The sequence below is a fragment of the Rattus norvegicus genome, chromosome 3, assembly GCF_021556685.1.
Source record: "Rattus norvegicus strain SHRSP/BbbUtx chromosome 3, alternate assembly SHRSP_T2T, whole genome shotgun sequence".
NCBI classification, from domain to species: Eukaryota; Metazoa; Chordata; class Mammalia; order Rodentia; family Muridae; genus Rattus; species Rattus norvegicus.
The window spans coordinates 164,050,178-164,073,069 of record NC_141536.1 but is presented as its reverse complement, the minus strand read 5'-3'; the positions used below and the strand labels follow the sequence as shown (position 1 = coordinate 164,073,069).

General features: G+C 39.3%; 1 long non-coding RNA gene across 2 annotated transcripts; it reads left to right on the top strand.

Annotated features, from left to right (window-relative positions):
* The first annotated feature begins 1,559 nt into the window (after positions 1-1,559).
* On the top strand, positions 1,560-22,306 carry Zfp931l2 (zinc finger protein 931 like 2). 2 transcript variants are annotated; one of them, XR_015684074.1, is made up of 8 exons: positions 1,560-1,607; positions 8,485-8,611; positions 12,493-12,619; positions 12,951-13,011; positions 14,065-14,174; positions 20,293-20,407; positions 20,928-21,070; positions 21,297-22,306. It is a non-coding gene; the product is annotated as a zinc finger protein 931 like 2 (long non-coding RNA). The 2 variants fall into 2 exon arrangements; XR_015684073.1 differs by lacking the exon at positions 8,485-8,611.
* Positions 22,307-22,892: the final 586 nt, after the last annotated feature.

Here is a 22,892-nt window from a genome sequence, read left to right as displayed (position 1 = left end):
TCTGGGTGTCTGGTTATGGTGATTTTATAAGTTATAGCTTGGCAGCTATTTTAAGGTGTAATTTGGAAAAGGCCTTACTTTTAAACAAGAAGCAAAGAAATGGGAAGGGTTCCTAAATATATTGAACAAAATATTATATAGCCATAAACTTATAAAAGCTATTGTTTTTACATTATTACCATTTCCATGAGAATAAGCATCAATGTTAGGAGAACAGATGCCACAGACAGCCAAAAGACTGAGCGACTGTCTCTGTTATAGTTGTTGGGGAATCTACCTGAATAAAAAGCTCCAAGCTGCACATATGCTATGCATGTTTTCAGAGGGTAGCACGGGTCCAGTCCATGAATGCTTTTTGGTTTGTGGAAAATTCTCTGACAACCCTTAAGTATAGAGGTCAATTAACTCTGTTGGTCTATGTATGAAGTTCTTATTACCCCCAGATTCCTCAATTTCTCCTAAAAATATATCACAAACTTCTGGAGCTCCCTCAGGTGTATATCCATTTTGTACAGCTGCAGCCTGGAGCCTCTAAAAGGACAGATAGGCTAGGCCCCTGTCTGTCAGGATGCAGAGTATCATTAATACAGTCAGGGATTGGTTCTTGTCCGTGCGATTCATCTGAAGTTGGACCAGTGATTGGTTTTCCACTCCCTCAGACCCCACTCCTTCTTTGTCCCTGCACCTCCTGTAGACAGGAAGGTTTTGTAGATGGGTTAGTATGATCAGTCCTTCATTGGGAGTCCTGTCAGGTTACAGGAGGTGGTCACTTCAGGCTCCATATCACATACTCCTTGGAGTGAGCCTCAGCTACCATCACACTCACTCATTCCATGGAGCATCCCCCATTCCAGGTCTCTGGCACATCCTAGAGGAGCCCTTCCGCAGCCTCTCATTCCTTCTGGAGATGCCCCCTGCCTTCTCACTTCTGTCATCATCTAATGTGTTTGTGTCCCTTGGTAGTGTCACAGCAATCAGGACACTGGGGAGGCAGAGAAACTTTGCAACACTGCATACATTTTTGAATTCTCCAGTTGCATTTATAGACAAGCAGAATAAAAATTTCTCATAGCGTCTAACTCAGAACACCTTCTATTACTCAAACAGTAGTTTATCTGGGTACATGTGGACCTAAATCAACTTGCAGTCTGAGATTTCTGTCTGGGGTCTCACTCTTCTAAGTGTAGATAGAGGTCAAATCATTCCTTCCTACTTGCATGGATTAACTGCTGGGAACAAAACCAGGAACAAGAGAACAAGCGAGATTGACTGGAGGACAGACAGGTAAGCTATTGGAAGAAAAGCGGTTGTGCTGCTGAAATTCCGATCTGCGATCTGCAGGTATTGCAAAACATTGGCCTAGGCTGGAATCACTATGCTGTGTCTCTTTAAAACCCTCGAACCCTAAGGATTAGGCTGATGTCACTCAAAATTCACTAGCCAATCAGCACCTCGAGAGGGAGTTAGCAGTCAGCTGAGGAGGTGGCTCTTCAAGGTACAAGGTCAGCAACTTCCTTTGGGAACTCAGCCTCTCTGAGTGCTTCCTGGTGATACATGCTGAGTCACTCTTCTGGGTGCTGTGAGAGGAGGTCAGAACGCCCGACATGGTAAGTGACAAAATCAAGTCCACAAACAGGAGGAGAAGCTGCTTAGCAAAGGATACATGTGTAATGGTTCCTCCCAGTGGCTGCAGGGAAAGTGGCAGCCAGAACTAATGCAGCCACTTGTGAGGTCCGTGGCAGTCTTTCCTTCTACCAGAGGTTGGATACTGATTTACTTTATTATGGAACCTGCATTTCTCCGAAATCGTTATGGTGGCCTCTTGTGTTGAGAAATATACTTGGCAGGATATCAACCCTGAAACGCCGGGTTTTAAACTATATTCTAAAAGTTCTGACATTCGTAGTTAACAGTTACAAGGTCCATTTGAATTGAATTTTGGAGACTGTTAAATATCTCGTGTGTTGTGTAGTACTCTAATTATAAGCTGTGTAGTACATGAGTAGAATTGAGAATGTAATGATTTACCAACGCTTAGGCTATAATAAGTGACACTAAGTAGAATGTAGCTGAGGTAGAACTGCTTGTAAACACCTCACAGGTATGGAGTATGCTAAGCAGTCCTCTTTAAGATTAGGATAGTAGTATATATGTTTGTTTAGCAGGATTTTTCAGATATTTGTCTACAAACCATAAAAAGGGGGACAAATCTTGTTTACACTCAGCGATAAGGCCCATGATGGTATCAAAGAACAGGACCCTAACAACATGCTCAAGGTGACACAAAGAACATTGAGGCCTAGTCTGCCATATGGATATGATTATCAGTTCCAAGTCAACTATGGACTTGGCTAAGGACGTGTTTTGGATACTTAGGGTTCACTTTGTGCAGCACTGTTTTATTAGACTTCTCCTTAGTTTGTACCATTGTATGAGAGTTACTGATTGCTTCATAAAAATTTCCACTTGGTCCTACTTATTCCCTATAAAAGACGCTACTCTTCAGAAGCTTACTTGGTATAAGACACATCTTGTGAATGATCTAACCACCACAGCTGCTGAACATTCTACCTTCTACCTTTCCTAGCTTTGTCATCCTCTGGACCTCCAAATCAGGACTCAATAACAGGAAAAGAAACTACTCTTTCAGGACTCACATGCACTTAAGAACTGATTCTGTGGATCTTTGCTATGTAAATCTGCTAGCTGCCTAGGTAGGACCTGCAGTCCTTATTTAAACTGTATTTCAACAACCTGAGGCCTTTTCTGGATAGAAAATCATCCATCGCTGCATATGTGGAATCCAAAACACTGTTTTTTGGCTAGCTCCTCTTTTAGCATTGCACATAACGGAGCCCATGGTATCATTAAAAAGACCTTTGCTTGTTGATATTTCAATTATATGGGAAGTGATTTCTTTCTGGTATATATTACCTCTGAGAGAGCTGCATCTTCTGCTCTTTATAGAAATGATTCTCAGACAATGTAGTCTTAGACTAGCCTCAGACTCAGGTAGCCTTGATCTTGGTCAATTGCTCCCCAAGACCTTGCATTCTTTTGCTGGAAATGCCTAAATTCTTGAGTTAAAGGAATGAAGCAAAATGGTGTTTTATACTTGCTCATTTGAGTCATATAATGAACAGTCCATTTCTTCTACCTTCACATGAGAACCAGGGGAATTGTGTACTCTGTTAACTGTCAGATGAAAAAGGGCGGGAAATAGCTAGATCAACGACCAAAGTTGACGGGAGTCTACTATAGCAGTCGCCGTTCTGGAGAAGTATCTGATTCAGGCAGGGTGAAAAATTTGTAATTTCACATCACATACTAAATAATACATGTAATTAAAAAAGTAGATTGCTGGATATTTAATTTTGGAAGATCAGCTTGAAACAGTGCATGATAAATTCCTATTTTAGGACCTGTAATATACAGATATGTGGAATCTTTGTTTACAAACTTAAATCATCCCCAAATTGTATAGCAGATGCCACCGTCTGTAGCTTGGTGTGTCATGATATAGATCTCAGCAGTTAACATTTCACATACGGACAAGGATAAAAACTATCTTATTAATGCCATTCCTTCTATGTTTTTCAAAGTCACTTGTGTTCACCTTTGTATGAAGTCAATTTTGATTATTGCTTTATAATTTTCATTATTTATCCACAGATGCTATATTCCAGTTCTTGTTTCCCAAGAATTAAGAATTTCATTCTTTCTTCCAAAGGGAATTTATATCTTCCTTTTTCGAGCAACATCGTTGTAGCTCAGGCTTTCTTGATGTCATACAGTTATGATTGATTTGAATACCTAATCAAGCCTCTACTGACCAGTGGTCAGAACACTGTCCTAAACTCTTTTCATGCTGTTGTTTATCTTGTCATTAAGGAGAAAAAGAACACATGAATGAGTGTTGTCTAACCTCCTTGTTTTAGGGATTTGAGAACTACAAATTATGGGGAACCTGTGTTGTTAAGAATGTACTTCTCTGACAACTTTGGAGCTGGTATAATCACAGCCCAAAAAAGGAGGAGGAATAAAGAAGGCGAGGCATTTCTGCTTTGGAACTTGTTCTCATTAACCATGAGTAGGCAAGTGATTTTAGACAATCAGTAAATTTCCAGACTGGTCATCTTGGGGCGCTTTCCAGATCAGAGCAAAGGTGAACTTAAAAACGAAACTGAACTTAAATGTATGAACTAAATTTCTGTATTTCCACTAGTTCGAAAAAAAGAAGATCTAGACAAAGTGTGGATGTGCCTAACCAGGAAAGTTATTATTCCTCTTTGAAAATACAAAATGTTAGAGAAAAGATATAATACTTGGTGTGCTCTAGTTCACACATCAGTCCTTGAAAAATATCGGACCATACAGTGTGTTTTGAATTTGACAAATAGTATTTGAGAATATAATTAATTCATTTCGTTCTTCTTTTCCATAGTGTTAAGTCTGAATTCCTGGGACAAATGGCTTGGGAGCCCTATTTATCAAGTCAATGCAAACCTGACCTTCTGATTCTCTAATCAGAACTCACTCCCTAACTGTCACAGAATAGTGCTGGCATACCTCCTCCTTTACCCCAAGGGTTAGGATGCAATTCTCCCAGATTCAATTCCTTATGTAATCCAAATATTTGGTAACTGATCTTTCTCTTTTATCATTATCATTCTGACCACTTCCTTGGTGTGGCTCTTGTCTCTTCCCTGCTTCCTGTCTCAACAAGTTTTAAGGTCATGATTATTCTTGGCTGTCACAGATAAGGCTGCACAATATGCATTTTGATCATCCTTCTGATTTTCATGTGTTCTATGCGTCTATGATAGTTCGAGAATTTGGGCTAGTAACCACTTATCAGTGAGTGCATACCATGTGTTTTTCTGTGATTGGGTTACCTCACTCAGGGTGATATTTTCCAGTGCCATCCATTTGCCTACGAATCTCATAAAGTCATTGTTTTTGATAGCTGAGTAATATTCCATTGTGTAGATGGACCACATTTTTGTATCCATTCTTCTCTTCAAGGGCATCTGGGCCCTTTCCAGCTTCTGACTAATATAAATAAGGTTGCTATGAACATAGTGGAGCATGTTTCTTTGTTATATGTTAGGGCATTTTTTTGGGTATATGCCCAAGAGAGGTATGTCTGGGTCCTCAGGTAGTGCAGTGTCCAATTTTCTGAGATACCTCCAGACTGATTTCCAGAGTGGTTGTACCAGTCTTCAGTCCCACCATCAATGGAGGAGTGTTCCTCTTTCCCCAAATCCTCGCCAACATCTGCTGTCTCTGGAGTTTTTGATCTTAGCCATTCTGACAGGTTCAAGGTGGAATTTTAAGGTTGTTTTGATTGGCATTTCCCTTATGACTAAAGCTGTTGAACATTTCTTTAGGTGCTTCTCAGCCATTCTCCATTCCTCAACTGTGAATTCTTTGTTTAGCTCTGAACCCCATTATTAATAGGTTATTTGTCTCCCTGCAGTTTAACTTCATGAGTTAATGTAGGATTGAGGATTGGTAAAGATCTTTTCCCAATCTGTTGATTGCTGTTTTGTCCTAACAGCAGTGTCCTTTGCATTACAGAAGTTTTACAGTTTTATGTGATCCCATTTGTCAATTCTTGATCTAAGAGCATAAGCCTTTGGTGTTTTGTTCAGGAAATTTCCTCCAGTGCCCATGTGTTCGAGACTCTTCCCCACTTTTTCTTCTATTAGTTTGAGTGTATCTGGCTTGCTGTGGAGGTCCTTGATGGACTTGGACTTAAGTTTTCTACAGGGTGAGAAAAATGGATCAATCTGCATTCTTCTACAGGCTGACCTCCAGTTGAACCAGCACTGTGTGCTGAAAAGGCTATCTTTTTTTCCATTGGATTGTTTTGGCTCCCTTATCAAAAATCAAATGACCAAGGTGTGGGGGCTCCTTTCTGTGTCTTCAGTTCTATTCTACTGGTCTATCTGCCTGTCTCTTTACCAATACCATACAGTTTTTATCACTACTGATCTGTAATACTGCTTGAGTTCAGGGATAGTGATTCCCCCAGAAGTCCTTTTATTGTTGAGGATAGTTTTAGGTGTCCTGGGTTTATTCTTATTCCAGATGAATTTACAAATTGTTATGTCTAACTCTCTGAAGAATTGCATTGGAATTTTGATGGGAATTGCATTGAATCTGTAGATCGCTTTTGGTAAAATGGCCACGTTTACTATATTTATCCTGCCAATCCATGAGCATAGGAGATCTTTCCATCTTCTGAGATCTTCTTCAATTTCTTTAGAGGTTTGAAGTTCTTATCATACAGATCTTTCACCTGCTTGGTTAAAGTCACATCGAGGCATCTTATATTATTTGGGACTATTATGAAAGGTGTCTTTTTCCCTAATTTCTTTCTCACCTTGTTTCTCTTTTGTGTAGAGGAAGGCTTCTGATTTATTTGAGTAAATTTTGTACCCAGCCATTTTGCTGGAGGTGTTTATCAGTTTTAGTAGTTCTCTGGAGGAACTTTGGGATCACTCAAATAGTGACATTTTAACTTCTTCCTTTCCAATCTGTATCACATTGATCTCCTTTCGCTGTCTAATTGCTCTGGCTAGGACTTCAAGAACTATATTGAATAAGTAGGAACAGCGTGGGCAGCCTTGTCTAGTCCCTGATTTTAGTGGGATTGCTTCAAGTTTCTCTCCATTTACTTTAATGTTAGCTACCACTTTGCTTTTTATAGCTTTCACTATGTTTCTATACTTGCCTAAAATTCCTTTTCTTTCCTGGACTTTTATCATGAAGGGTTGTCGAATTTTGTCAACTGTTTTCTCAGCATCTGATAAAATGATCATGTAATTTTTATCTTTAAGTTTGTTTATATAATGGACTACATTGATGGTTTTCCGTATATTAAACCATCCGTGGATATCTGGCATGAAGCCTACTTGATCATGATGGATGAGTGTTTTCATGTCCTCTTGGATTCTGTTTGCCAGAATTTCATTGAGTATTTTTGCGTCAATATTCATAACAGAAATCGGTCTGAAGTTCTCTTTCCTTTTTGTCTTTGTGTGGTTTAGGTATAAGAGTAATTGTGCCTTCATACAAGGAATTTGGTAGCACTTCGTCTATTTCAATTTTGGGGAGTAGTTGGATAGTATTGGTATGAGGTCTTCTAGGAAGGTCTGATAGAATTCTGCACTGAACCCATCTGGACCTGGGCTTTTTTTTCATTGGGAGACTTTAATGACTGCTTCTAATTCTTTAGCAGTTAATGGGTTGTTTAAATGGTTTATCGGTTCCTGATTTAGCTTCGTTTCCTGATATCTGTCTAGGAAATTGTCCAGATTTTCCAGTTTTGTTGAATATAGGCTTTTGTAGTAGGATCTGATGATTTTTTGAATTTCCTCTGATTCTGTTGTTATGTCTCCCTTTTCGTTTCTGATTTTGTAAATTTGGACACACTCTCTCTCTTCTCTGGTTAGTCTTGATATGGGTTTATCTATCTTGTTGATTTTCTCAAAGAACCAGGTTTTGGTTCTGTTGCTTCTTTGTATAGTCCTTTTTGTTTCTACTTTGTTGATTTCAGCTCTGAGTTTGATTATTTCCTGCCTTCTACTCCTCCTGGGTGTATTTGCTTCTTTTTCTTCTAGAGCTTTTCGATGTGCGGTCAAGCTGCTGACATATGCTCTCTCCTCTTTCTTTCTGCAGGCACTCAGAGCTATGAGTTTTTCTCTTAGCACAGCTTTCATTGTGTCCTATATATAAGTTTGGGTATGTTGTACCTTCATGTTCATTAAATTCTAAGAAATCTATAATTTCTTTCTTTATTTCTTCCTTGACCAGGTTATCATTGAGTAGAGCCTTGTTCAACTTCCCTGTATATGGGGAGTTCTTTCCCTGTTGTTATTGAAGAACAGCTTTAGCTGTGGTGTTCTAATAGGACATGTGGGATTATTTCTACCTTTCTGTATTTGTTGAGGCCTGTTTTGTGCCTGATTATACAGTCAGTTTTGGAGAAAGTAGCATGAGGCGGTGAGAAGGAGGTATATCTTTTTGTTTAGGATAGAATGTTGTATAAATGTCTGTTTAAGTCGATTTGGTTCATGACTTCTTTTAGTCTACTATGTCTCTGTTTAATTTCTTTTTCCATGATCTATCCATTGGTGAGAGTGGGGTATTGAAATCTCCTAATATTCTTGTGTGAGGTGCAAGTTGTGCTTTCAGCTTTGGTAAGGTTTCTTTTATGTATATAGCTGCCCTTGTATTTGGAGCATAGATATTTAGGACTGAGAGTTCATCATGGGGGATTTTTCCTTTGGTGAATATGAAGTGTCCTTCCTTATCTTTTTTGATGATTTTCGCTTGAAAATTGAAAATCTCAATGTGGTAAGGTTTTTGGTCTAGAAAGCAATAGGACAGCCTCAGCTCTGGAAGCAGATGCAGACCAAGTGGAAACTGGAAGGCGGTATCATACTGTATCATGTACACATGTATTGTATCTTTTAGGATGTCCTGACCTATCATGATGTGCATGTGAACTTCACTCAGGAAGAGTGGGCATTGCTGAATCCTTCTCAGAAGAGTCTCTACCAATGTGTAATGCTGGAGACCTGTAGGAATCTCAGCACTCTAGGTAATTCAATGAATTTATCATTCACTTTGCAAAACATAGGCACAGCTGGTTTTGTTTAATACTTGATATATTTTTTTTTCGGAGCTAGGTAACAAACCCAGGGCCTTGTGCTTCCTTACCTTTTTTGATGACTTTTTCTTGAAAATTGATTTCATTCGATATTAGAATGGCTACTTCAGCTTGCTTCTTCAGACCATTTCCTTGGAAAGTTGTTTTCCAGACTTTCACACTGAGGTAGTATCTGTCTTTGTTTCTGAGGTGTGTTTCCTGTAGGCAGCAAAGTGCTGGATCCTCATTACATATCCAGTTTCTTAGTCTGTGTCTTTTTATTGGGGAATTGAGTCCATTGATGTTGAGAGATATTAAGGAGTAGTGATTGTTGCTTCCTGATATATTCATATTTGGATGTGAGATTATGTTCGTGTACTTGTCTTCTCTTTTTTCTGTTGCAAGACAATTAGTTTCTTGCTTTTTCTAGGGTGTAGCTTGCCTCCTTTATGTTGGGCTTTACCATTTATTATCCTTTGTATGGCTCGATTTGTAAAAAGATATTGTGTGAATTTGATTTTCTCATGTAATATCTTGGTTTCTCCATCCATGTTAATTGAGAGTTTTGCTGGGTACAGTAACCTGGACTGGCACTTGTGTTCTGTTATTGTTTGTATGACATCTTTCCAGGATCTTCTGGGTTTCATAGTCTCTGGTAGAAGTCTGGTGTAATTCTGATAGGTCTGCCTTTTTACATTACTTGACCTGTTTCCCTTACAGCTTTTAATATTCTTTCTTTGTTTTGTGCATTTGGTGTTAATGACTGTAATGTAACAGGAGGAGATTCTTTTCTGGTCCAAACTGTTTGGAGTTCTGTAGGCTTCTTTTATGTTTATGGGCATCTCTTTCTTTAGGTTAGTGAAGTTTTCTTCTGTGATTTTGTTCAAGATATTTGGTTCTTTGAGCTGGGAGTCTTCACTCTCTTCTATACCTTTTATCTATAGGTTTGATCTTCTCATTGTGTGCTGGATTTCCAGTATATTTTGGGCAAGTAGTTTTTTCCCTTTTACATTATCTCTCACTGTTCTGTCAATGATTTCTATGGAATCTTCTGCTCCTAAAATGCTCTCTTCTTTCTCTTGTTTTCTGTTTTATGCTTGTATCTACAGCTCCTTGTCTCTTTCTTTTTTTTATATATCCAGGGTTGTATCCCTTTGTGCTTTCTACATTTTTTTTCTATTTCCATTTTCAATTCCTTCACCTGTTTGATTGTGTTTTCCTGTAATTCTTTCATGGATTTTTGTTTTTCCTCTCTAAGGGCTTCAACTTGTTTATTTGTGTTTTCCTGCATTTCTCTAAGGCAGTTCTTTATGTCTTTCTTGAAGTCCTCCATCATCGTGATCAAATGTGATTTTAAATCTAGATCGTGCTTTTCTGGTGTGTTTGGATATCCAGTGTTTTCTTTGGTGGGAGGATTGGGCTCCCATGATGCCATGTATTCTTGATTCCTCTTGTTTGGGTTCCTTCAGTTACCTGTCAACATCCAGTTGTCTCTGGTATTAAGTTGTTCTGCTATTTCTGAGAGAGACTTGACCCGTCCTATAGGCCTGTGTGTCAAGAGTCCTGTTTTCCTGTTTTCTTTCAGCCAGTGATGGTAACAGAGTGTTCTGCTTTGAGGAGTGTAGTCTTTCCTGTAAACTGGCTTTCAGCTGTTCCTGTGGGCGTGTGTCATGAGTCCACCAGGCAGGTTCCTTGGAACAGAAAAGTTGTTCTTACCTCTAGTCTTGGGTCTGAAGTGTTCCTCGGGGCTGTGTTTGAACTCTCAGTGAGGGCATCAGTCAACAGGGCCTCCTACTCCTCCTCCAGGATCTCTGTGCACAGGGCAACCAGATGGAACTAAGCAAATTCCTCTAGAGTCAGAAATGTGGGCAGAGAGTAGTCTCCTCCGGTTTCCCAGGTGTGTCTGCCCCTCTGAAGCTATAGCTCTCCCTCCCACAGGATTTGGGCACAGGGAGCTGCTTGACCGGGTGTTTTCAGATCAGGACACAGTCTGGACTGCAGTTTACAGCAGCTTGATTGTGCCTATCTTCCTGTTCCCAGAGGCCCTATACAGTTTCCTCTTAGACCAGGGATGTGGGCAATGGTAGGGAGAGTTGGCAGTCTCTCCTGCCTTGCAGTCTCAGGAGTGCCCACAAGTCTGTGTGATGAACTATCTTTCCTATGTCGTTTTGTGAGTTCTTGAATTTCTGAATGTGCTACATTCAGTTTTGTTTGACTAATTTTGTCATGTTTAGAAATTAGTAGAAAAGGGGTAATAGGGTTCCTTCAGAAGTAGTTCATTTGAATCCTTTTACCTTTCTATTACCTCTAGCCAATGGAATGATTCACAGAAATTCAATTCTTACTTACAAAAGGAGCTTCTGAGATGCAAATTTCTCATGTGCTCATACTGCTGGGTCTGTAAATAGTACAAATTCCACATCTTGTAACATAATCCATATAGCAGGAAGCAGACATTAAATAATGTGTGTGATGCGAGGAAATTTTATTATCGTCCAGTCTATTTTGAATCTGTGGGCTTCTTTTATGTTCATGGGCATCTCTTTCATTAAGTTAGGGAAGTTTACTTCACAAAAAATTTGAAGATATTTGCTTTTTAAGTTTGACATCTTTATTATCCTCTATATCTACTAACCTTAAGTTTGCTCTTCTCACAACATTGTTCTGTTCTGGATTTCCTGGAAGTTTTGACTAAGAAGTTTTTTGGGTTTTTTTTTTTTTGCATTCTCTTTAACTGTTGTGTCAATGTTTTCTATGGTGTCTTCTGCCCCTGAGATTCTTTCTCAAACCCTTATATTTTATTGGTGATGCTTACGTATTACTCCTGATCTTTTGCCTATGTTTCCTATCTTCATGTTTGTCTCTCCTTGTGGCTTCCTTATTTTTCCTATTAACAATTTTAGATCCTAGATGTCTCTGTTTAGTTTCTTCCACTCTTTTGTAGTTTTTTAATGTAAATCTTTAGGGGATTTTATTGTTTCCTCCCTAAGGCAACTACTTATTTACATGTGTTCTGTAATGCTGTAAAGGAGGTAATTATGTCCTGCTTAAAATCCTCTATCATGACCATGAGATGTGATTTTCAATCCAAATCTTGCTTTGCTGGTATGTTGATATACCCATTGCTTGTTGTGGTGAGAGAACTGCGTTGTGATGATGACAATTAGTGTTGATTTCTGATGCTTCGCTTCATATGCTTGCCTACTGCCATCCAGTTATTGCTAATGTTAGTTGATCTTGCTGTTTCTGACAATAGCTTGTTCCTCCTGCAGACTCATATGCCTCTGATCCTAGGAATGAGAATGCTCCTGGGAGACCAGTACTCTCTGGCCTTGTTTTGGGTCTGGAGGGCTATGACACACCCTTAGCACTGGGCACAGATAGAGATCAAGTGTGTCCTCTCCCAGGCCTCCCCACCACTCCATTGCCAAGATTGTTCCAAGCTTATCTCTCCTTTAACAACTGTGGAGCAATTGTGTGTTCCACCCCGAGTGATTGGCAATGAGAGCACTCCTAAGAGACCACCTCCGTGTGGTGAGGATTTTGGTCTATAGAGCAATAGGACAGGCTCAGCTCTGGGACCAGATGCAGACCATAAGAGTACCATCCCAGGTTGCTCTATAGATCCTGGGCCTTGGGAGGTCCAGGTATTTCTCCCTTTGGACAGTCAGTGGAGAGAAAGTGGGGTTAGCAGTGAGAGTGCTCCTGATAGACCACCCCTGAAGACCAGTTTTGAATATGCAGTTCTTTGGGACAGCTCCAGCTGTGGGCACAAATGGAGACTGGAAGGTGGTATCATGCTGTATCATGTACACATGTATTGTATCTTTTAGGATGTACTGACCAATGATGATGTGCATGTGAACTTCACTCAGGAAGAGTGGGCATTGCTGAATCCTTCTCAGAAGAGTCTTTACCACGGTGTAATGCTGGAGACCGATAGGAATCTCAGCGCTATAGGTAATTCAATGAATTTATCATTCACTTTGTAAAATATAGGCACAGCTGGTTTTGTTTAATATTTGATCTGTTTTTTTTGTTTGTTTGTTTGGTTTTTTGTTTGTTTGTTTGTTTTTGAGAGCTGGGGACCGAACCCAGGGCCTTGCGCTTGATAGACAAGCGCTCTACAACTGAGCTAAATCCCTAACCCTGATTTTTTTTTTATTTCACTTAAAAATGAGGAAGAATGAAGTGAGTAAATCAGTTATGGTTCTAAAGTTCACTACAGATAGTAATTTAAATGTTGCCTAATTCCAATAATTTAACATAATTTCTCTGATACTATTTTTAGGCTACATTTGAGAAGACAATACTACTGAAGAATACTGTAAAAGTTCTAGAAGACATGGAAGGTAATTGTCACAGGAAAGATGATAAGATAATACCTCCCAAGAAAGTTTCATATGTGTAGCAAGTTTTAAAGAAAAGCAACTGGGTAAAATACACACTGCATCAAATATTGATTAGGTCATCATTATATGTCTACACCCTTTTAATAAGCAAATAGTCCATAGTAAATTGTGGTGAACCTTATTCTGTAACAGCATGGCTAAATTTAATGATATGGACAGTTTTAGTGATTCAAGAATGGTTTTGTGGAGAAACCTTAAACCCTGTACCACATCTCTCTGAGGAAAACAAATTGAAATTTTGTAAATGTAATATAGAAATTTATTTTGTTATGTGTTGAATGTAGTGCATTATTCTTCTTTTGCTATGGATGTCATATGTCCCTATGAATGCAAGCCAGGAGAGCATAGTGATACTGAAAGAAGCAACATACCTCTCTCTTTTCCAGAACAATTAGAAGATGTACAGTAGATACCACTTTGAGGAGAGTTTCTTAATGTGGGAAAAGTTGATAAATATTTAGTTTTTGACTATGATTGGTGACATTTACACATTCAAAGTGCTGAATCACATCATGAGATTAGGGTTATAGAAATATTCCTCTTTGTATTGGCTCATGTTGCAAATGTAGTATTCCTCAAAGATAGCAAAATTTATGTTCACAGCCAGACTACAAACGCTCTGAGTTCATAGAGTTTTCTTCAAATATGTTAACAATCTTAGTAGAAAAATTATAGAATAAATATGAGTCATGTAACCAATTCTCTTCCTATTCCATGTGTCTTCAAACGTTCAAGACATTAAGGCAACACCTTTGAATATAAACAGACTGATATTATGTTAAGATCATTTTGCTCCTTACACTTAAACAAAATTTGAAATGAATTCATAGATATAAAAAGATTCATGAGGGGGTTGTGGATTTAGCTCATAGGTAGAGCGCTTGCCTAGTGAGCACAAGGCCCTGAGTTCAGTCCCCAGCTCCGAAAAAAAAAAAAGATTCATGAATATAATCAATGTGAGAAAAAATTTACATGTGTCAATTGTATTTGCAGGTATGAAAGAAGTTTTCCTGGAAAGCAGACTTTTGATTTTATTCAGTATGGTAATGGCTTTGCAGTTCAGAGTCATACCCAAAGGCATAATGGAGAGAAGCCCTATGAAGGTAACCTATGTGGTAAAGCTTTTGTACACAGTAATAATCTCAAAAGACATAAAAGGACACATAATGGAGAAGAACCTGCTGAATGTAACCAATGTTGTAAAGACTTTGTAAGAAGCAGTGCTCTCCAAAATCATAAAGGAACACATGCAGGAGAGAAACTCTGTGAATGTAATCAATGTGGTAAAGCCTTTGCACGCAGCAGTACTCTCCAAATACATATAAGAACTCATACAAGAGACAAACCCTATGAATGTAACCAATGTTGCAAAGCCTTTGCACGAAGAAATAATCTTCAAATACATATAAGAACTCATACAGGAGACAAACCCTATGAATGTAACCAATGTGGCAAAGCCTTGGCAGACAGCAGTACTCTCTAAAAACATAAAAGAACACACACAGGAGAGAAACCTTATGAATGTACTCAATGTTGTAAAGCATTTACAGACAGCAGCACTCTTCAAAATCATAAAAGAACACACAGAGCAGAGAAACCCTATGAATGTAATCAATGTTGTAAAGCCTTTGCAGGAAGCAGTAATCTCCAAACCCATATAAGAACACATACAGGAGAGAAACCATATGAACGTAACCAATGTGGCAAAGCCTTTGCACAAAGGAGTAATCTCAAAAGACATTAAAGAACATATAATTGAGAAAAACCTTATGAATTAACCAATGTTGTAAACCCTTTGTAAAAAGTGGTGATCACCAAAAATATAAAAGAATGCATACAGGAGAGAAACCCTATGAATGTAACCAATATGGGAAAGCCTTTGCAGGAAGTAGTAATCTCTAAGAATAAAAACGAAGACATACTGGAGAGAAACCCTGTGAATGGAACAAATATGCTACAGCCTTTGCACAAAAAGAGTCATCTACAAAGACAACAGAAACCATGCAGGAATGAAACCCTTTAACTGTAACCAATGTGCCAGAGCTTTTTCACAAAGCAGTGGTCTCTAAAATCTTAAAAGTACACATACAGGAGAGAAACTTTTTTGAACGCATCCAGTGTGGTTTTATAACATTCTCACAAAGCAGTGAACTCCAAATACATAAACAATCACGGCAGAGAAACCCAATGAATGTCTTAAATGTTCCTAAGCCTTAGACATCCCAAGCATCTTCAATTGTATAACTGAATATGTACTAGAGAAAAATGCTTGGACTGTAACTACTGTGGTAAAATCTTTCCCAAAACAGTCATTTCCTAGCCCATAACATAATTCACCATGCATAGGAACCCTATGAATGTAAGAAATGTGGCACGCCTTTTGCAAATCATAGTACTTTGCAAGTAAATAAAAGAAGACATACTCAATAGAAACCCAATAATATAATCAGTGTTATTATGCCTCTCTGTTTGAATGAGCAATCATCGTTCAAATACATAAAAGAAGACAAACAAGAGGGACACCCTATGAATGTAAGCAAAGTGGTAACACCTTCGCATATCAGTCATATTCAAAGGCAAAAAATAAATCATAATTTAGAAAAATGCTTTGAGTGTATTTAATAAAACCTTGTGAGTGCATTTAGCCTGGTAAAACAATCATGTATTTCTATAGATTTCACCAACATGAAACGATCCGTATCAGATAGTAACTATGTGAATAGATTTAATATGGGGAGGTCTTTTCAATTCTCACATATCATCATCAGGGCAAAAAAAAAAAAGCTATGAAGGCATTGAATATGCTAAAGCCTTTGCACATTTCTAAAGTCTTTATCATCATGAAAATAATCATGCTGTAAAGATATGAGTGTAAACAATGTGGAAAAGCCTTTGTGCAATAGGGTTCTCTCAAATACAACACAACTCAAACACAGGTGATGAAAATGGCAGGGATTTATTGTAATAATGCTGCTCCTGGATCATGGACAGAAAATGAACTCAAAGGGGTAGATGCTTATGTAGATTAAATGTCAACTGTTTTAGGATGTGGGTGTTACAGTTTAGTCAATGATATTCGTTTGTTATTTGATATTAGAGTACTCGTGTTGTGTTTTGAGGAGCACAAGATAAATAGCCGAGGCATTATTAGAGACCGTCATTATGTTTTCAAAAACAAAAGATGAGTAAAGGAAGGTGGCCACCAAAGGGAAGTCCACAACTCCTGTCTGCTTCGGAACGTGAACTTAGTTTCACCAGATGATTAAAGGAGGTTGACTAAAAAAGTGGGGTATTCTTGGGGCTCGGGCTTGTTTCTTTGTTGCTTCTTCCCAATTGGTGTGGATTGGTTGTAATGTCCTCTAGTGCTAAATTGGTTCCCAAATTACATGAGAATCCTGCATTTGAGACCTGAGACTCCCTATCCCCAGCATGTTCTTATTGGTGGAATTATAAGGTGCCAATGTCTAGGCAACGACAGAGGGATCACTTTTGAATTCAAGAGCAAGGAGGATCACCAAACCAGGAAACGAATTGGATGCAGGCTTGAGAGCTGAGAAAGACAGAGTACCCTCCATGTAAGTGCCAGGGAGGAGGAGCCTCAGCGGTGTTGCCCCAAGTCGGTTTTGAGTAGCAAAGATGTGATAAAGATTTTACTAAGCAATCAATCAGAACTGTCACAGAGGGGTATGTTAGCAATGTGCAAGTTTGGGAGTGGCCCAGGCAATGAGATGATTTATGCATATTAAATACAGATCTGTGTGTGCATGTGTCCTTGTGGGCTTGGTTTGTATGTGCGTGTGTATGTGTGTGTGTGTGTGTGTGTGTGTGTGTGTGTGTGTGTGTGTGTGTGTGTGTGTGTGTATCCTTCATTTGAAAATCCATACCATTGATTGTTGTGGATATGTACATATTTTTTAATGTTCTGTGGTTCTTCAGGTACCAAATACTTCAAGAATGTCATCCAAGGAGATTATCTAAAGATGCTAGATAATGTAAAAGAAATAAGATGAATTTTTAATAAAATATTTTGTGTGTGTTTGTGTGTGTGTGTGTGTGTGTGTGTGTGTTTTTACTGTGATGTGGGTTATTAAGGCATGTAAGATGTTGAGACTGAGAGACAAAATTTTACATCCTCTTTATACAGTGTTCGAACTTACGTTGTGAGTATTACACACTGTAGACATTTCCTATTGCAAATAATAGAAAAACAACTGAGGGATTTGAATGTTCATCCATATTATGGCAGATGTGCTTACTGATACTATGTTCTCTGTATAAATCTTGCATTCCTTACTTCTTCAATTCTCTAATGAAATCTGGCTGTTTCACCTCACATGTCTTGAAAATATGGGTTTGGTGAACCTGGTGTTCAGTTCTTCTGTAAGTGGAATTATGGGCTTCCTTGTTAATTCTTTTATTGGTTACCCTAAGGCTGTCACCATACCATTTTGTTTTTTTGTTTTTTCTTTTTTCATTTTTTTCAGAACTGGGGACTGAACCCAGGGCCTTGTGCTTGCTAGGCCAGTGCTCTAACACTGAGCTAAATCCCCAACCCCTACCATCCCATTTTGTATAGGGTGTGATCTTCTCACATTCCCCCAATCATGCACAAGTGCTTTGGTTTGTTCAAAGCCCAGAAGACTTGTTAGTTTGTCTCAACTACCATAGAAATGAAGAGGATGTGATGGATCCTTATAATTGTCAACTTGGCACAATCTGGCATCACAGGAAGGAAAGTCTCAAGCAGGGATCATTTGAATCAGGTTAGCATGTGACTATATCTTTGGGATATTGTCATAATTGTATTTCTTGAGGTGAATACACTCACTAAGGTGAGTGCTTCCATTTCCTAGGGACGCGCCCTGGTTGTGAAAGATTTCAGAAAGAGAACTGTTCATTAGCCCACATAATTTAAGCAATCTCTCTCTTGTCTTTGGATAGCTGTGTACTCTTGTATCAAGCTCCTGAACCTGTGACATCATCCAATAATTGGATATAGCCAGGAACTGTGATCTTAAATTATATTTTCTTTTCTAAGTTGCTATTGTTACTATATTTTATTTTAACAATAACAATGAGCCTTAGAAACAAATTTAAACAATTTGTTTCTACTTCAAGGATTTTTTAAAAATGAAACTTAAAGAGAATGTCGCTTGGATCGGGTAGTCCACAGAATACCAAGTTTATGTTTTTAGAGACATGTATTCCTGTCTCCTGGGATTAAAAGTTTTTTCTAAATGGCTGGAGCTAATTTAGTTTGGTGGAATCTTGGCACAAGATCATTACTTCCTTTATTAAATTTAATAACCTTGAACCCAGGATTCAGCTCCATTTCACTGGATAACTTTAATATTCTAATCACATATGTTGTACTTTTCATCTCTCAACTTCCCTTTTCTCATTAAAGTGCTCTACATGAGACTTAACCAAAAAACAAAGTCTATTATGGATATTTCTGAGACTTCCTTTGTCAAGACAATTAATCTGAGTGTTTTCCCCTTAGCCTCAGGCAGACTCTTCAGACAAGGCATAAAGTAGTGACATTCTACAACAAAATACCACATAAGCAGTCTATACAGCACATACTGAAATCCTTCCCCTTTCAACCTTCTTGGGCCAATCCTGCACAATTCAAATCACTCTAAGTTACAATTTTCCCATTCCTAATAAGATAACATATTAAGTCCCATTTAAAGCATTACATTGCTATCCAAATCAAAAGTCTCAAAGTACACATTCTTTCAAAGAAAAGGATGAACAGACCTATCACAGTAATACCCCAGGCCCTGGTACCAGTTTCTGACTCACTTAGGGTTTTATTTCCGTGAACACACACAATGGTAAATGCAAGATTTGCAGCACAACATTTAATTGGGGCTGGCTTACAAGTATAGAGGTTTAATCCATTATCATCAAGAAGGGAGCATGGCAGCATCCAGGGGGGCACGGTGCAGAATGATCTGAGTTCTACATCTTCACCCAACAGAAGCCAGGAACAGACTAATCATCTGAGAAGTAGGTAGGAGGAGGGTCTCAAAGGCCATCACACAGTGACACACAACCTTAAACAAGGCCATCCCTTCTAATAGTGCAAATCCCTGGGCCAAGAATATGCAAACCATCACAGTATATAACGAGTTGAACATGGTTTTTTTTTCTTTGAGTTTGTTTATACAGTGAATTACATTTATGGCATTACATATACTTTACCATCCCTGCATTCCTTGGATGAAACCTACTTGATTGGGATGGGTGAATATTTTGATGTGTTCTGCGATTTAGATTGCTAGAAATTTATTGAGTATTTTGTAATAGGTATTCTTATGGAAAATTGATCTTGAGTTCTCTTTGATAGGTGTTTTTGTGCAACCCTGCGGGGAAATCAACCAGTTATACCTCCCCCACCCATTTGTGGTTTTATTACCTAGTAACATCCTCTCCTCTTGGTAGTCACATGACCAGCAGGACTGGCAGAGACTTTCCACCACCCAAATCCAGAGCACTGGTCCAGGAAGCATGGACAATCTGACTATGGCTCCAAAAAAAATCCTTGTGTGCCTCGATGTACCCATCCCCATTCCTGTGCCTTTTTTTTTTTTTTTTTTTTTTTTTTTTTTTTTTTTTGGTTCTTGTGCTTAAACGTAGCATGTATCTGTAGAACAGAGTTCTTAGCCATCTTCTCCTGCTTGAAGGCTGAGGAACCCCGATGTCCCAGAATTAATAAACCTCTTGCTGATTGCATCGAATCTCGGCTCTGGTGCTCTTTGGGTATGAATGGATCTTTGGTGGTATTCCTTTGGGTCCAATAGTATCTATATAGAAAATTGTCCACTTTCTCCTGATGTTCAAGTTTTGTTTAGTGTAGGTGTATGGAATTGGATCTCATAATTATTTAATATTTTCTGTTTCTGTTGTTTTGTCTCCCTTTCATTTCTGATTTCATTAATTTCGAAACTGTCACTCTTCCCTCCGCTGACTCTGGCTAAGGGATTTTCTACCTAGGATATTTTCTCAAAGAACTAGCTTCTGGTTTTGTTCATTCTACATAGAGTTTGTTTTTGTTGTTGTTGTTGTTGCTTTGTATTTGTTTTGTTTGATTTTTCATTTTGTTTTTCTTTTTTGTTTGTTTGTTTGTTTGTTTCTATTGGTTGATTAGAGCACTGAGTTCAGTATGCCGTGCTGTCTAATCCTCTTGGGTGTATTTTTTCCTTTTTGTTCTAGAGATTGCAAGCGTGTTGTCAAGCTGCTGCTGTACTCTCTCCAGTTTGATTTTGGAGGAACTAAGAACTTTGAGTTCTCCTCTTTACTCTGCTTTCATTGTGTCCCATAAGTTTAGGTATGTTGTGCCTTCATTTGCATTAAACTCTTAAAAGTCTTTAATTTTTTTCTTTCTTCCTTAACTAATTATGTTGTTGTAATATTATAAAATATAAAATGGTTGTCTTTTACTCCCTCTAGATCCAGCATTTGGGTCTTTCTTACTTACAATTGGGTATTTCTTATTTACATTTCAATTGTTAGTACTTTTCCTTGTTTCCAGGCAAACATCCACCTACCCCTTCAACTCCCCTTCTATATGAGTGTTCCCCTCACCATCCTCCTCACATAACCGCCCTCCTTTCAACAATCCCGTTCACTGGGGATTCAGTCTTGGCAGGACCAAGGGCTTCCCGTTCCTCTGGTGCTCTTAATAGGCTATTCATTGCTACCTATACAGTTGGAGCCCAGGATCAGTCCATGTATAGTCTATGGGTAGTTGCTTAGTCCCTGGAAGCTCTGGTTGGTGGCATTGTTGTTCCTATGGGGTCTCAAGCCCCTTCAAGCTCTTTCAGTCCTTTCTCTGATTCCTTCAACAGGGGTCCCTGTAGAGGGCCGCAATACGTTCGCCACCACTAGATGGCGCTGTCTTCCACTGCGCCCCACGTGGTAGGTCAGGATAGACTCCGCCATTACAAGATGGCGCCAACCTTCGCTGCGCCAGCCGGCCCCCCCTTTTCAGGTAGTTAACTGTGCGCATGTGCAAGAGTGCCTTCGTGCCAGGTCTTTGCCCACTCCGGGGCGTGCCTTATGAGATCATGGGTAACAACCAATCAGGTGTGGGTGCGCTGCACGAGGGTTTTTTAAGCGCCCCCATGTTGGTGCGGCGTGGCTTTTCCTCTTCTAAGATGAATAAAGTGGTCACAGTAAGGATTTCTAATGTCCCCGTGCTCCTTGCCGGCGAAAAGTCGCGCGCGGGACATTTGGTGCCGAGAATCCGGGACACAGAAAGCTACATCATCGCCGGTGCCAAGAGGAAGCCTCCGTTTCACGGAAGAAATCCAGAAGCTGTGGAATGCAGGTAAAAAGAACTCTGAGAGACAATGTTTAGCCCTGATCTGCTCCAGCTCAGTCCCCTGCCGGACATGGCAGGTGCCGCTATGGTTGCTCTGGCAACCCTCGAGTTGTTTCTATTGACCTTTGAGTTTCTAGCTACCGCCAAAAGGCGTCAGAGGTCGCGTGGGAACTGCCCAGCTGTAACAGCAAAGCGGAGAGTGTTGGGGGAAGGGCGAAAATCGTCAGAAACAGAGGATAGTGAAAAGTTGCAATGAACTGATCGATCTCAAGCACCAGGCCCCCCTGCGGTCTTACCACCGCCAGGGGTGAAAAATTGGGGAACGAATGCCCCGGGTGAGAAGGGAGGAGGTAAAAGGAACATAGTATTTTGGGAGAAAAACTTTGTCTTAGTGCTTATGTAAGGTGTAATTAAGCTCCCGCGCCGGCTCTGGGGACGCCGCGGCGTCCGGGCGCTGACGCGACAGCTTTACAGAGTCATACTGATCAGATTTGATAGAGGCAGACTGCCTGAAAATTTATTCAGGAGAATCAAACAAAAGGACATCTCAGTGCCCGTACACAGCCTGATAGAGTTAATGTAATTGGGTTGTGAGTAAAAAACTCAGGGCTGTGTTTCACTTCCATACCATTGGCGAATGTCGGTCGTTCTGTTCAGATAATATCTCTCAGTATCTTACAGAAATTGGGTTTCAACACGTTGGTGGACTAGTCCAGGAATTGAGACAATCCATCGCCCATATCAACTCCACTCGAGTGGATAGTCGCCGTGAACACCATCTGGCTTTTTCCCCTCTTTGTCTATTGTTTGTCTCTGGTGCACCAGGATGTCCCCATGTCTGTCAGTGTATGTCTGTGGTTTTTGTTTCTCGTTGTCTAAAAGTTTTATGTTTCATGTTCAAAAGAAAAAATGGTAAAAACTTTATCTGCCGGTCGTGCACACCTTGACTTGGTTTTAACTCGTTTCAAAAAGGAACAAATGAATAAAAAAGTTTCAATCAGGTTTTTAAAGCCCTGTGCCTGGAGCCAGGTGTCTAGATTAGCTGGAGAAGCTGACCAGAAGCTAAGCGTCTACACGAGCTGATCTTAAAAGCGCCAACAGCTTCTTCATACAAGAGTTGATAGCTGTTTCTCTTAAAAAAATCCTTGACTTATTACTTGACTCAACAGGTGACAAGGTGCTTCTCTTAAAATCATAGGTAAAAGGGTAAAAATGATGTTTGGTCTATATATTAAAGATAGGTGTAGCCACTTCAATTTTGTTTCTCATTGGTTTTATATGTATAAATATGCTCTACTTGCCTTGGTTATGGACTATTGGCTTTCAAGTTATTGGATATGGTTAAAAAGGTATAATATTGGTAACAGAAAGTTGACATAAAGCTGGTAATCTGGATGGAGTCATTCTAGATACCGTGTGACATGGGCCAACCTAGGCAGACAGGTCTAAATTTAGGTAATATTTTTATGGAACTCTTATCCTAGAAACC